At 37.5% G+C, this 17049-nt stretch overlaps 1 pseudogene; it reads right to left on the bottom strand.

Annotated features, from left to right (window-relative positions):
• Window positions 1–1166: 1166 nt before the first annotated feature.
• Window positions 1167–6802, bottom strand: LOC137709571 (protein tesmin/TSO1-like CXC 5; annotated as a pseudogene).
• Between the last annotated feature and the right edge of the window lie 10247 nt (window positions 6803–17049).

The raw sequence follows: 17049 nt of genomic DNA, 5'->3' as shown, positions 1-17049 counted from the left end.
GGCTCTGTTACCAAACACAATTTTGAGGCCCTTAAAAAAATTTAAGCAGTACCAAACTGGTACAAAGCATTTCCAAATGGGAACCAGATTCGAACCTCACTGAAGCTTGGTGGATTAGCCTCCTGAAACAACGGATTCGCCACCGGTTTGGCCGGCTCGACCAACATTGGAACTGAAAGGAATCCAAAACGTCTCACATTACCAAAATTTTCAACTGATTCCCTCAAATTTTCTCACCAGCCAAACACAAAATTAAGGAAAGAAAATGTCTACCAATTCACTCACCTTCGCCCGATCGTCTGCTCCGCAGAACTTGGAGGAACTCCGAGCGAAGCTTCCGAGCTTCCTCCATTTCGCTCACGTCACAGTCGCTGAGTCTTGATCTGCTGCTTCTGGCCTGTGACTTGGGCCGGTAATTATAAGAAAGTTTTGGCGGGGAGGGAGGTACGGTGAGACATGTGTGGGACGGAGGAGGGGACACGTGTGCGAGCGTGGTCTTTGGTGAGTGGGGAGGCTGTTGATGAGCAGTGATGAGTGAATGGGTCCTCATCACGCTGCTGCCTTTTCCTCCAGAAACGAATATTATTTATTACTGAATAATAATAAATACAAATTATGAAAACCTTTTTGGGGTGCGATCAAATTCTTTATCGCTCTGGTTGGCAGCTGAGAAAATTGTGGGAAAATATTTTGATTGGTTTTCTTTTCTTGCGGATTAAATTTTATTGTTTTGAAATGTTATTATTGTTGTTTGTGGATCTGTGATCTGTTTAATTTTTAATTTTCAAAATTGTTTAGAACCATTTAGTCTTTACGTTTGCGTATCATAGTTGTGGCTTTTTACTTTTGTCAAAGTCTTCTAGGTCCTCGATGGATGGACTGTCGTGACGAAATCATCGGTTGATCTCTTTTTTAGAGAAAACAAGTCTAAACATGTGAGAGTTTTAGATTACTTTCAAGACAAAAAAAAATATTTAGCCACAAAGAAAATTTATCTTATCATCGGTTGTGTGTGTATATATATATATATATATATATAAAATACAATAATAAAGATAAAACATATAATTATATACAACCGAGACACTTCGTAATCTCTCCTCATAAGATAAGGCATACAAGAATAGTCCTCCAATAGTTTCGTTGGATATGGCCGGCCGATCAAAAACATGATGACAAGAGTACATGCTCTGAATTACTTGAGCAACAAGTTCTTTAAGAATTAGTAATTTGGAAACTATTTTGGCATTTACATCATTTTCTCAAATTTCCCAGCAACCAAACAGAAAATTTTGGTATTCGATTGAGTGAATTGGGTTCATGTGCTCGTCTCCTTATGGTGAAGAACCCTAATGGAGCCAAATTCTGTTTGAACGAAAAATCAAACAAAAAAATGAAAGTGGTAGGAAGCAACATTCAAACAAACAAAACAATCAGAACGAAAATCCAGTTTAAGGAAGATGCAAGGAAGCTCCACCAATACGGTAATCGTACTGTGGCATGGAATGGCTTCTGGGAACAGTGCTTTCGTGGGATTGGCTTTTTCTAGCTCTTCTACCAGATTACCAGGCTTCCAACCCTAGCCATTCAAAGAGATCCAACGGTTAATATCGACAATTATTGTGAGATTTGAACACTTCTGTATTGAGATGGGAAACCCAAAAAAAGCACTTTATCATACAACAGCGGAAATGCATAACAAAACTGAAAGAAGCTCTTTCGAGAATTAATTTATGCCAAGAGAAAAAGGGTCTAGCTCTCATTAGTTTACGAAAGTTTGTTTTTACTAACTGCGAGACCTAAGATCAAATGATATGGCAGGAAATCATGCCAAAGTGTCTCGAAAGAGGCACGGTGGTACCATTTGAATTTGGAGCTACTTCTACCCTAAGTTACAACCGGAATTGGTTTGAGTGCTCAGTATTATTTCTCAATGGGCAATCCAACCTTTAGAGTGAGATCATTGTCACCAGAAGTGACTGTTGTTACCGGCTGAAGAATTTTACCGTTTGCTGATGAAAGAGGAGATTTCACAATGCCGTTGCTGTAGGCCTCTTTCTGGTACCTTGGTTCAGTGGTAGGTTTTGCTGTTCCAACCTGTACGGATTCTTTCTGGCTTACCCTCTCCCTTTTGGCTTGGGGAGAACACATTGTTTCTGCAAAGTCAAAGACAAACGACTCACTCTTGTTAGGCTTGCTGGATGCATGAATGAAGAACAAAGTCAATCAACAGTCACAAAATAGAACTTTTTACCGTCCCCAGGTTTCCTTTTTAACCCTGTCCTAAAGCTTTAATAGAGACAACAAGATTCCTGTCAATAAGTTTTGGTATTGGGCCACTATAACATTTCAACTTGCAAATTTCGGGACTTAGATGCAAAGAAATCTTCCAAGGACTAAAACAAGATGTTGATGTGGGGAATTCAACACCCCGAAAACCATCTATATCCACCCCAAAAACCATCTATATCCATGACTAAAAATGCACATTCATTCTAGAAAGTCTGCTAGTTACAGTAAAAGAAGACATGATCGGCCAAGTTTCCACAAAGCTCTGAACCGGTAGAAAAATATAGGAGCGAAGCCAAACTGATCTCTTCCTTGTAGGGTGTTCTCATAGTATTAAGTTCTCAAAAATATTCACAAAGCACATGGGTATTTGTTTTTCGACAATCATAAGTTTAGAATTGTAACTTGGAGAAGCTCACCTTTTATGCTCCCCCGCGTAATAAGATGGTTAAGGCAATCTCTGAACCCTGTCAGAACAAGCCTTTCCTGTTCCACGTAAACCTCTGTGAAACCTATATCCTGAGTTGACTTCTGAGGCATGCTTGGATTATCGGTTCCAGCACCATTTGGCAATCCAGCTTCCATAAACATCTTATCTTGTTCATCACACATCAGGGCAAGAGTTCCAGGTGACATTGGCCTACTATCTTGCACATCACCTCCATTCGATCCAGAAAATCTACTCGCGTTTCTATCTGCTTGATTCACTCCTATATGGTCATCATGCTGCTTATCATGTTCCATTTTATGTTTATTCCCCTCTTGAGTGGATGAAGTGGCATTAGTCTTATCAATTGTCTCTCTTTGCCTATTTCCTGGACAGATTAAATTAGCAAATTCAAAACCGAATCACATATTTTAAAGACCATATGTAGAATATCTAGCATTCACTGTAGCAACTGAAAGGTGGGAGAAAAAGAGGCAGGAAGTTTTCCTCCCCAAGGAAATCAAAAATTCAGAAATCTATTGATTAGTCTGAAATAAACAGAAGCCCGGGTGAAAATGGCACAATGAAAATACAAGAGAAAAACATATACTCGATTTTGGTCAATAACCATGAGCTCCTTTTTCTTGGGCCCTTTAGAAACAGCCTCTTGTTCATTTACTTTTAAAACTATGATAAGGCAGTTTTAGTTGGAAAGCAAGTTTTCCAAAACCAAACTGAATAGAATTGTCTTTCCAAAAACAACAGAGTTCCATGCCTTGGAATAATAGCCTTTCAGTCAACTGATTACCTAAAAATTTGTCATCTTGGGAGAGCCCATTAGGACAGTAGGGTTCTAGCAGTGTCCTCAAAATATTTTAAACAAAGAATAAAAAAGAGCTCTAAAAACTCAAAAGTGAAATGAGATGCACATGCATTGCCAAGAGAATAAAGGAATCTAATTGACTTGTGTATTTAACCAAAACCTGCAAGTGCCTTTGCAGCTGCTCCTGCAACTACAACCAAACGTGAGCACAGATCCTTTACGTTTTTTGGTTGGATGATGTCCGCCAATGGAGATCTTCAGTCACGAAACGTGATGATTAGTATATTTTGAAAGAAAATAAAGCAAACTTTTCAATTAACAATGTTGAGAAAAGTAACACACCTGTATGTAGTTGTTTTTGAAGGTCTTGATACTGCTGCATTAGCAGCGTGAAAGATAGGAACAGACAACTGAGAAGAAGAGTTCATAGGAGGTCTTAGATGATTTTCCTGATAAAATTCAATTAAAAAATAAGGTTAACACGAAGCCTGTTAGCTTAAGAAATAGATGGAATGAAAATGGAAGCAAGAATAATGAACTGAATCCGAATTTAATCTGGAAGGGATTGCCATATTCCACAAGCATTTTTGTAGAATAATGATCATTAGCTTAGCCTGAGCTAAAAAAAATGTGAACAATGATCTTAGCTTTCATGAGCTAAGGTCAAGCAAGTATTAATAATTGCAATACTGGACTTTTTGAAGCCTGACAAGAACAACTTATCAAAATATTCAACGCCAAACACACAACTACCCAAAACTTAATAAAGATGTATTCAAGTACTTGAAGAAAAATTGTACCTGTTGAGATTGTGCAATCGGATGAGTGGATTGATTTCCAGTGGTAAAATAAAGTTCGTAGCCTTTTCTTTTTCTGGACACAAGAGGGGTCCCGTAACCAGAGGTTCCAATGGCCCCACTAATGGCTGCATTGGCCTGTTGCATGTAGGCCACAGTATTGTGGCCTTCATGATAGAGAGCTCTTCTCTCTTCGCTTCCTTCAAAGTTCTTGCAGTCCATGCATTTACAATTTTCGGAGCATAGAATATTGGCTTGGAAGCACTCACAATACTTCTTGAGGCAGCCTGATTTCTTACAGTGGCATCCTTTGTTGTGCCTTCCAGCTGCTTGAATTTCCCCAGCATCTTCCTGAATTTGTTATAAGAAACTATTAATGCACACTGAGCTGAATTACCAAATGCAATAAAATTGACTCAAGAACATCAATAACTAGACTAAACATTAAGAGTGTACTATGCTTGCACCTCCTTGTTTTCTCACCATCATATGAACTTCGTAAAAGTCAATCCAAGGGCACAGATGAAGCTACAAATGAGTCAGATTACATACCCTACCATCACGAGATTCTTGTGGGCTGCTAGCAATCTTTGGTTGGAAGGCATTTGGATTACGCTCTAAAATTGCTCCACGTGCGTCCTGCCTAGCAGCTTCATTGTCCACATTATTGTGACAATTCGAGCAGTTACAACCTTCACAATAAATTCCAGCTGTAAAGCACTCACAGTACCTACAAGATTGTCAAGTTCTGAGTTTAGGTACTAAAGAATGGGGATAATTTGAAACATATAAAGTACTAGAAAATAAAGGTGACATCATTTTGTATTCGATAGTAACTTAAAGTGGATTTATCAACTCAACCATTAATTCCACAAATTATCTCGTTCCAATATGCATATGGAACGAAAAGACCATATTGAGGGATAGAGGTTTCCCAATATAAATCTACAGAGAATTCACATTCAAGCTTGCAGCTTTATGTAAGCAAATTGAAGCATGATTGAGAATATCTGTTTGTTTACATGTTAATGGACCACGAGCTGTGTTTCCACCATAAAGCATTTTGACATTTTCACTTGGAAAAACATGTACTCTACATGAAAGGGTTAAACCGAATATCAAGGTTTCAGTGTATAACAGAATTCACAAGATATGCAAAAGGTGAGATGAAGAGCCCAGGACCAAAATGCAAATATCTATAACATCTCCCCCACTCTCCAGATGTGAGGTGAAGAGATCATCCACAAAGGGTTTTTTGGCATCCAAGTTTCAAATTAACAAGATACCGAAAACAAATACAAATCGCAAATGGAGCAATCTAATGCTAAAAGTTATGAAGAGGAGGAGATGTCCTTACAACTTCAGGCACCGAGAGTTTTTACAGTTGCACTGCTTCTGCTTCTTTGGAGTACAATCTTTTCCATCACCACGTTGGCGTGATAAAGGAGATTCTTGTTTGCTGAAGAGAAACACATGCACACAAAGGTCAAGAGAAGTATAATACAACAAATCTCACAATCAGGGAGCTTTAAACATAACTTAATTAGAGAGAAACAAAAGAAATGAACAATAATTAACAGTAAACGATATAAAACCGAAGTAGAATATCGAAGAGAATGTCAAAAGCAGAGCTTCCACCTCTCTATGATTAAGATAGTAGGAAATTCTTGTACTTTCAGATAAGTTATTAAACAACATTACCAATATCAATAATATATCTGAAAATCTTAACACAATTTCTCATAAATGTACAATGTAAACTCCCTTAGCAACCACATTTACCATTCAAGCATAAAATTACCAATTTTGCACTATTTTTCTACCACAAGATCATATTGGCATTACATCAAAGCCTATCTCAACATTTCCAATATTCACTACCAAATTCAACCAAATAAACTTCAAATTCAAACAAATAAGTCCAAATATGATCAAAATTCATGAAATTTACCTCACTTGCGAAAGCTTGTGCACCGGGTGCGGAATCCGAACGTTTGCAGGCGGCGCGGGACTCGGCCGAGCCTGAAACTGCGGAATCGCCGGCGGCGGCGTTAACTGCTTCGGGGAATGGACCGCCGCCGGCTGCGGCGACTGTAAATGCAAATGCAACTGTGGTTTTGCCGGTGAGATTTGTGGCTGCTGCTGCGCCACTGACGGTGTCTGTAGCTGTAGCTGTACGTCCGGCACCGCCGCACTCGCCGACGCTCGACACAGCGTCGTGAAATCCAATTGCCTCGCCAATTTCTTGGGCGCGACTTCGGAGACCGTTTCGCTCTGCTCCATTAATCTCCAATAAATTCAAACGCCAACATGCACAATTAGCCTCCCAAATTCGCATTTAATTTCCAAAACACAAATGCTCAAAACCCTTCGAGAAATAATTCCACCGCGCACGCCATCCGTAACGTAGAAACGGTGTCGTTTCGGAGCTCAATCGTCACCGGAGACCGTCGCGGACCGACGGCGGCGATTTCCACTACCGAAAAAGCAGCCATAAAATTTTGAAAAAAAAAAAGGTTTGAAATTTCTGAAGGAGCTCGATTTTGAGCTGCTGAAAATCTCGAACCGGATCAGAGAATTACAGAGACTGAAGAGAATCGGAAGAATTGGGGTAGATAGAGCAGCTCTCAAACTTTTGGTCTTTTTCACTTTCACTCCCTCTCGATGTTTTTTGAAATTGAATTTCCTAAATAATGGAGGGCTGGATGAGAGCGATGGCTGATCTGACGGTGTGGATTGAAATCTCGGTTGGACAATCAAGAGTGGGTGGGACCGTGGGAGAGTGAGGACTGGTGGCCAGCCGTTGGATCTGGAGGAGCTTTAGGTTTTATTCTGTGAGATCGACGCGAGTGGAATTTGGCGCTAATTAGAGTCCGGAAAGCGTAGCGTCGGAGGTCAGTGGGAGGGAACACGTGTACGGGTGATGATGACTCTTGCTAGACCTAGGGGTACAATGGACGGTCAGAATTTGAAAACATAAAGACAAGAAAGGTACGCGTTTAATTTTTTGAATTAGGAATTTTGTATTTCCCGGCGGCTATAAGAGGAACGCTGTGTTGCAACGTTAGATTTTTTCTTTCACGAAATTATATATTTTTTAACAAACTAATGAAAAAAATTTGAAAATTTTAAGTTTTAACGATAAGGGTAAAGCGAATAGTACTATGATTGATTTTTTAGTATTAAAATATTGTAAAACTTTGAGTTTTAACAATAATGACAAAATAAAAGGTAAAATGAATATTATCAAGATTAACTTTTTAGTGTAAAAATGTGGTTTTTCGTTAAAGTGAACAGTATTGGAAGTTTTTCCGTTAAAGTTCCCTATTTTTTTGTATAAATGATATTTATAGGACACAACACCTTTTTCATATTTCAAATTTGACAGCAAGACTCATATGCAAATCCAAATAGAATTGACATATCGGTTGGAGTTTCTTTCTACCTTCAAATTTGATTGTGTAATATTCCAATTAGGATTATCCCTTGGAGATGGTCTAAGGAGACTCTCAAAAGTAAAAGTCTTAGTAAACTCTCTATTATCTACTGTTTTTATAATATTAATATGAAAATCAATGTTAAACTATTAGGTGACATAAAGTTCATAAAGAATTTCCACTTTTGACTGAGGTCCTAAGCATTGCTCTAATTATTTAATATACGAGCCACAACATAATAAAATGTGTTCATTTTCTTATTTTGCGTATCTCTATTTTTAAAATTAAAACTAAATAAGGGTGTACATAGATAAAAAAATCGTGGGAAAATCATGTTTCAATGTGAAAATTAAAATTATTTAATATTGTATCTCGTGGGACAAAAATATCACTAGTCACTACTATTAGGGTACATAAAGGATTCTTGGTCAAATTATATCATTCTGTTAGTGTACTTGGGGCAAAAGTTCCACTACTATTTTTGTGGTTTGAATTATGGTAATCCAATCGTCATGTAGTTTGGTAGTTGTTGCAATATAAGGACAGACACTTAATCCTTTCGATGTTTTGTTGACGATATTAGCACTTTAAGGCAATGTGGGGATTGGGGAGGTGTTTTACACTTCTTAAGAGTCAATTATACGCTTATATATGCAACTTATGTGTTATATGCGTTAAAATTTGATGAAATTAAGTTATCATCCTTGAATTGCAGCATTCATAAAACTATAAGAGCAACTCTATCCCTAAAAACTTTGCGCCAGCACCCAGCCCATTTATCCACTTCAGTGAACAGTAATATACCCTAATGAACAGTAATAGGCCAAAGCATCTCCACCCCAAAAAAAATGTGTTGGCATCCAGTCTAAAAATGCGCTGGCACAAACGATCTCCACCCCTACAAAATGCGCTGGCACCCAGTCCATTTAAAATATTAAATAAATTTTTTATAAAATAATAAATAAAAAAATAGTTTTAATTTCGGATAGGATTTTTAACCAATCTCGTCACGCCACGTGTCATTATCCGAACGTACTATTTTGTAAATAGATTTCTGCTAAGATTTTCAACCAATCCCGACAACCCACGTGTCACTTCCTGTTTACAATAATTTAGGCAAGATTTCGATAAGATTTTTAACCAATCTTGTCACGCCACATGTCATTATCCGAACGTACTATTTTGTAGATAGATTTCTGATAAGATTTTCAACCAATCCCGACACGCCACGTGTCACTTCCTGTTTACAATAATTTAGCCAAGATTTCGATAAGATTTTCAACCAATCACGTAGTGTCACGTGGCATTGTCCAGAACCTCATCTTCTTTTTTTTTTTTGTCCATATAAACCCTACATCCCTACATCCATCCTCACACTAAACTCAATCCTTTTTTTTAGCTCAGAATTCTTCTTTATCGTTTTCAAATCTTGAGTTCTTACAATGTCTTCTTCAAGGAGAGCGTATAAACAGTTACAAGAGCAGCAAAAAAGGTTGTTGGCACAACAAGAAGAATTGGTCAATCTTGACCAAGGTGGAGGTGGAGATGAGGCCTTCGCAATGGAGGAGGATGAGGATGATCACCATAGAAGGCGGAGGGCCTCACATTCCCGCCGTATCATGGATGCTATGAGTCAGATAGCCAAACCCAGATGTGCGGCAAACATCAATAGAAGAAGGGAAAGACGAGGTAAAGATCTCTTGGAAGATTATTTTATTCCCAACAGCGTTTTCCCTGATCATGTTTTTAGACGTCGTTTTAGAATGCAACGAAGTTTGTTCGATAAAATCATGAGTGATGTTTGCAACCATGATCCATATTTTGTGCAAAAAGATGATGCTTTTCATGTTCTAGGTCTTCTTCCTGAGCAAAAAATTACGGCTGCCTTGCGAATGTTTGCATATGGAGCATCTGCAGATCAAGTGGATGAGATCGTAAGGATGGGAAAAACAACAGTTCTGGAGTCCCTAATGCAGTTTTGCTCTGCAATTGAAGCCCTCTACACCAATGAGTACCTTCGGCAACCCACGCCAAGGGACATGCGAAGGCTTCTGAGGAAGGGTGAGATGCGAGGCTTTCCTGGCATGATTGGAAGCATCGACTGCATGCACTGGACATGGAAAAATTGTCCAAGTGCATGGCAAGGAGCTTATGGCGACAAAAAATGAGCCAAAAACATCATTTTGGAAGCGGTGGCTTCTTTTGATACATGGATTTGGCATGCTTTTTTTGGTGTTGCAGGAGCTCAGAATGACCTAAATGTCCTTGCCCAATCTCCAGTGTTTGACGAACTGCTACAAGGAAATGGGCCGAGATGCACATATTGGGTTAATGGTAATAAATACGAGGGACCATACTACCTTGCAGATGGTATTTACCCAAGGTGGTCAACATTTGTTAAAACAGTGCCACATCCGCAAAGTGAAAAATAGAAACACTTCGCAAAGTGTCAAGAAGGGTGTAGGAAGGATGTCGAGCGTTATTTTGGTATCCTGCAAGCTCGTTGGGCCATTGTCAGGGCTGCAGCTAGAATGTTTGATGTCGAGGCTCTTCGATCCATCATGATGACGTGTGTTATTCTCCACAACATGATTGTTAAAGACGAGTATGATTATGATGCCGTCGATGAATACGAGCCGGATCCGATGAACAACTCAAGAACACAAATCTACTATGCTCATGACCGGACCGAAGATCCCGTGCAACACGAGCCGTTGAACGGGATGGACGTTACAATGAATTGATCGTTCAGTGGTACACTTCATTGCAAAAGCCATACTGGCACATAACCCGCCAGAATGATTTGATTGACCATCAGTGGGGATTGCACGAAGGCGAAGAGAATTAAAATAAGGCTTGTGGTTGAAGAATAAAGTGTATTGTTTTTTAAGTAATCTTATTTAGTGTGTTTTTTTTTTTTTTAAGTTTAAATGGTGAGGTTATGTAATTTTATTTGGTGTTTTTTTTTAATGTTTATTTGGTGAGTTTATGTAATCTTATTCAAATATTTAAATAAAGTACAAAAATTACATAACAAATTAAATAAAGTTCTAAAAATAAATAAGAAATTACATAAGAAATTAAATAAAGTTCTAAAAATAAATAAGAAATTACATAAGAAATTAACTAAAGTTCTAAAAATAAATAAGAAATTACATAAGAAATAAAATAAAGTTCTAAAAATAAATAAGAAATAAAATAAAGTTCTAAACATAAATAAGAAATTACATAAGAAATTAAATAAAGTTCTAAAAATGTTAAGAAATTACATAACAAATTAAATAAAGTAGTACAAATAAATGCGAAATTATACAAAGTCTGTGGAGTTAGGATATGTGGTGCTAGGATCTTGGTTGCTAGGATTTCTGTAGCTGGAACCCCTTTAACTTGTTTCGGCATCTCTTGCACGCCTCCTTCGCACGACATCTTTTTTTTCTGATGTCCAAAAATATTTTGAATTCGGAGATAGTCCTACTAGAGACTTGTTCATAGTGTCACGATCTGTTTGAGCCATCCTTTCTTCTCTAAGCATCTCATTCTCTCGATGAAATGCTTCTCTAATCATCTCGTTCTCTCGATTAACTATTTCTCTTTGTCTCTCAGCCGCCGCATCACGAGCCTCAGTAACTGCTATTATTGCTGCCATAGCAGTAGCTTTTTCCTCATCTCTAGCCTTTTCCCATGCCATGTTCATTTCACCTTGACGAGCAAGTTCCTCCATATATTTAGTGTAGTCATTTTTGGAAGAACTACCTTTTTTCTTTGATGCCTTTTTACCTTGAGGCCTGAGGGACTGACAAGTCGGTTGGGTCTCTGGCACTTCTTCAGGCGTCCCTTCCGTGTCTTCAAATGTGTTGGCTTCTTGTTCGGCTGTGTCTGCTTCTGGCGAACTGTGTAGACCCATACTGTGCATGACAACTTCTGGACCGGTTGCCACAATTTTGCATCTAGGGCAATCTTTGACAATTTGCCAACATTCCCATTTGTTGAATGATTTGTTACGGTTCTTTGCATTGTAGAATGCTTGTGCTTGTAGTGTCTATAAAAATGTGGGATAAGATAGTATTAAAAAATACGGGTGTAACACAAATAAATAAATTAAAATATTGATGTGGGTGTAACACAAATAAATAAATTAAAATATTGATGGGCGTGGAATGCATATTACATAGAAATTACATAAGAAATTAAATAAATTAAAATATTGATGTGGGTGGAATGCATATAAATAAATAAAAATATTGTTACCTCATCCGCTAAACTTGTCCCACTACGCAGATTACCAGAAGCATGAGAGATGGCGTTTTTCCAACAAGTAAAGGATGCGTTGAGTTTTTTCCAACGACCTTGAAGACCTTGACTAGATCTGGCATCTTTTCCATGTACATCGCAAAACGATTTCGCAATTTTACTCCACATTTTTCGCTTATCCATCTCATTACCCGTAATTGAGTCATGAGTAATGCGAACCCAACATTCACACAACGTAACATCTTCAATGAGCTTCCACGAAGCCATTTTTTTCTCTCAAAGTGTACAAAATATTCAAATGTAGAAAGTGTAGAAAGTGTATAAAATATTGAAATGTGGTGCAAGGTGGAAGATGAGGGTTAGGTATTTATAGAAAAAATTAATTAATTTTTTAAAATTTTTCTGTATTTTTTAAAAAAATTTCACAATTTTTAATAAATTTTAATGTTGTAATTAATCTGGACTGTTGGATTTGAAAAATAATCAAATCCAACAGCCAATCAGCTGCCACGTGGCCAACGGTCAAAATTCTGACCGTTGGGCCTTTTTTTTTTTTTTTTTAATTTTTTTTTTGGTGAAAAAAACGTGGACCGTTGATCTGTGATCAGACAGTCTATTTTAAAAGTCAAATTTAAATTTGTTTTACCGTTGGAAATCCAACGGCCTACAAAAACTAGCAGTTGGAAATCCAACGACTCTGAGGAGGGCCACGTAGCCCTCACCCGTTCAAAGCCAACTTGCGCTGAAACGCGGGGCCCGCCGCCTGCAGCGCTGTCTCCTACTCGCGCCCAGTCGCAAGTGTTGTGCACGCGCCAGCGTTTTGGACCGGCTTCTGGGTCTGTCCGAAATGGGCTGGCCTGCTGCCTGGCATGGGCTGGGTGCCAGGCTGTTTCACGGGCTGGAGGTTTTGGACAGGGTGCCGGGCTGTTAATTGAACAGGGTGCTGGGCAAAAAAAGCTGGGGTGGATCTACTCTTAGAAAATATTGTGTCCAAAAGTATAACATTGGTCAATTACGAAAACCAAATCAAAATTTGGCCGTAATTTCCCTTTTCCTTTTTGGTTTTTGGTCCATATAAAAAGGGTGGTCGTGTTGGTTTAGGATTCAAACTCTACGCCTGAATCGATGTAACAATTTAGTGATCAAATCAAATCTAACGATTTAGTGATCGTTTTTGTGCATATACTTTCCATCGTAACAATAGAACGAACAATTGTTGAGAATACCTTGAAGATGGACAAATTTTGAGTTTAATTTTGTCATCAAATTTTTTTTTAGCAAAAGAAATTCCATTAAAACAGTTCAAATATATACATATGACAGACATGTTAATCTTTGGAATAATTCAAGAGACCACATGTCAAAAGAACATCACAACCTTACAATTACAAATACATTAATACGATACGATTCTTCAACTATGGAGGATCCTTATTCCTAAACCCTAAACCCCAGTCATGAGAACTAAAATATTGCAAGCCTGAGATCTATCTTAAAGGCTCCATGAGGAAAAGACCGCAATCTCTGATGATTTGCAATCGTTGGCTAAAAAAGCTGTTATGAGTACTCTCCAACAAATCTCAAAGTTTCATTCTTATAATCTTTTGTCAAGCACAAACCACAATACACATCTAAACAACAATCCCCGCTCTAGAATTTGAAACCATGACCATGACCACAACAATGAAAACCCTTCTCGACAAAGCATGACAGTGACCACAGCTGCGAATTGGAAACTCTCTTCCATAGTGCGAGAGATCTAGCAACTACAACTAAAAAACAAAGAGGAAAAAAAAAAAAGGTTTAAGAAAGATTGTCACCGCTTTTTCTCTTACTTTTCTCTAGTCAATCCCGGGGACTAGTATAAGAGTTGTCATGAAATATTTCTTAAGATTAGATCCCTTATTTTAGTCTTTTAGATTATCGATTAAAAAATTTATCGTCCAAACCACTATTAGCAATTTTTTTTTAAGGAATTTTAACGAAAAGTTTCTGATACTGTTCATTTTAACGAAAAATTCATATTTTTACACAAAAAAGTCAATCATGGTATATTCACTTTACTCTTTATTTTGTCCTTATTGTTAAAACTCAAAGTTTTCAAGCTATTTTCATTAGTTCTCTATTTTTTTTTTTTTTTTTAAAACTGAATTTTAAACTCATCCTAAAGAAAACCTCTTCAGCTAAAAAATGTCTCGTTTGGAACATAATTAAGTGAAAGATTAACACTATGAATACGACACAAATCATATACATGATAGGATTGTTAAATTGACAACTAAGATGATTCAAAAGCATTGAAAAAGACTTAAAACAAAGTAAGATACCTTTTATTTTCGTCCTAAAATTAGAAAATTACAAAGTCACAAAAGAAATAAACTAAGCATATTCAACTTACGGATCTTAAACAGAATAAATTTTTCAATGTGTCAAAAATAAACTCGGCGTCCATTATTTGTTCATGATGATTAAAAAAAAAGTACTAGTTAATTATTAAAGTTCCTAGGTTACTCTTTTGACAATTACAGAATCTGCTTCACATCCAAAGTTTCTTTTTCTCCTAAAACAATAATAATAAAAAAAAAGGTACATTTCCAAACCCCACCTTTTTTCTTCTTTGTGATATATATCCCTGCCACTATTAGATTTCCTTATCCACCACATCTGCCAAAGTGGCTCAATTACATCGATATATATTTCTCTCACATGACCAAGAGAGCACCACCAGTCTACCAGGACCAACATCACCGACGGCCAGCCCTCCACGTAAAGCACCACGAATTAACCCTAAAAACTATACAGCAATAATGTGATTGCCTTTAACCTGCACACGAAGAAAAAAGGGGCAAAACTCAAGGCTCCGGAGGACCGAGCAGTTTAAAATGACAAGAAGGCCAAATTTACTACAAATACTGGAAAATATTGAGAGAGAAAAGGTGAAATTTAACTAACAAGGAATCATTTCATACTTTTCAAGTCCAGTTGTTTATTTTTCTCATTTCTTATTCAAAAATTGCCGTGCATATATGGAAGTGATAGTGTGCACTGTAATTATTTTCCGAAAAAAAACCTAGTTTTAGAATCCCTTCACCTAAAGGTGTTAAGCATTAGGGCTCTTAGAGAATTAATGGTCCATTAATTAGTAAGAAAATGAAGTCGTTTGGTTCATAAACTGATGATCCGGATCAAGGAATTTAATTCTACGACTAATAAACGTGAGTATCAGATTCAGGGTCTAAATGTCAGGAAATAGATGATCAGCCATCACCCCAAACTTCAGGAAACTGTTATTATTAATTCCGTACCTTAGGTGCTCTTATGAATATGTGACGATAAAAACTAAAAAGAGGTGTTGACAGATTGGACATGGAATGCAACATGTTATTTTGACCACAAAGAAAACATCCACATGGTACCACGATTTGCAATATTTGTACACGCAACGTAAAATGTAAATCTCAAAATTTTAAGAGCTCATTTAATAATCCTTTTAGTTTTGGTTATTGATTAATTTTCACTTTTGTAGTTGAGACAAGAGGAAACACATAGAAGAAATGACAGATGAAGAAGCTGGTGAAACAGATGTTGAAGATATTAGGATGAATGAAAGAAAACAAAGTCTTGACAGTAAAAACAACTTAAAAGTTTGATTTTTAGTTTATATTTTGTGTCTTTCCTCGTACATTTCTTCTCCATCTATCCTATTAACCTTCATCCCTCATTTTCTCTGTGTTTCCACTTTATTACTAACACAAAACGTGAAAACAAAAAACGAATAATTATCAAACCTACACTAAATTAAAACCAAATATAATGTGGTCGTAATGCTCATCAATAATGAGTAAATCTATTTTCATATTAGTATTGGTTTAATCTAAGGGCTCGTTTAGATGTTCTTTTAAAATGGCTGAAAGTGCTTTTAGAGAAAATGTTTTTGGATTCCAAAAGCACTTTAAGTGCTTCCTGCAAGAAGCACCAGTTATGTACTTCTTCCAGAAAGCACTTTAAGTGCTTTTCCAGGATTTACTTGCATTTTTACTAAGGATTACTAAAAATATTTTCACCAAAAGTGTTTTCAGTTATTTTAAAAACACATCCAAACGAGCCCTAAAACATCAAAATTTAATGCTTACTTTTAGAAAAAATGACTTCAACTTTTTCTTCACATGTACATTATATTTTTATTTCTGATCATCAAATCAAAGAAAATAATCAAAAATCAACAAACAAAAATAATCAGGACGTGCAAATGAAAAAGAAAAAAGTGTGTAAAATCATCCTCTTCTTTGATACTCACTCACTCTTGGCCTACTAGGTACTCATGCATGTTGTGTTGGGTCGTTGTACTTTTGTTTCTTCTTCTTTTTAAGCTTCATGCATTCCTGTGCGAGACCCATCTCCATCTCTCTCCCTCCCCCCAAAATAAAGGTGCTAGTAGTACGTACACTGCAAACTTTCATACGTATACGCATAACCTAGCTAGCTGCCACTGTGCCATGCTGATCACCCTTACTTTTATCTTAAAAATAATTTTTTAGCAAGACCCAGTGTGGATCAGAAATTAAACTGGCCAAACACTCTAGCCGCAGGAGCTCTTCCTCTCTGGTTTTCTAAAACTGTAAATACCCTTGCCGCCGGCCCTAGCCTTTGGCTTGAGTGCCGGTAGCTATATCCCCCTCCCACCTCTATTTTTCTCCTCCTTCCCTCCTTCTCCTTTTCCCCTTCTCTGTTTTTGCAATTTTCCCTGAGTTTTATCTTCCTTGAGCTTTGTCCCAATTTTTTCCTGAGCGTGTCAGATTTGGGCTTCATGTCCCTTTCCTACTTCCCTCCCTCTCCTTTCCTCTGGCTGTCCCTTTTCAAACCCAAACTTCCATCTCCCCTCACTCTTTCCCTCTACTCCCCTCCTCATAATCCATCCCCACCCCATCCTTTGCTCCGATCTGCCCATTCGAGCCTTTTTTTTCATGCTTTTCCCGGAGGTTTGGAGAAAGCTGCACGGCTCCGGGTCGAAAATGGTCGCTAGAT

This window comes from Pyrus communis, chromosome 1 (genome assembly GCF_963583255.1).
Source record: "Pyrus communis chromosome 1, drPyrComm1.1, whole genome shotgun sequence".
Taxonomy (NCBI): domain Eukaryota; kingdom Viridiplantae; phylum Streptophyta; class Magnoliopsida; order Rosales; family Rosaceae; genus Pyrus; species Pyrus communis.
The sequence above is the reverse complement of the archived record's forward strand: the minus strand, read 5'-3'. Positions and strand labels throughout refer to the sequence as shown.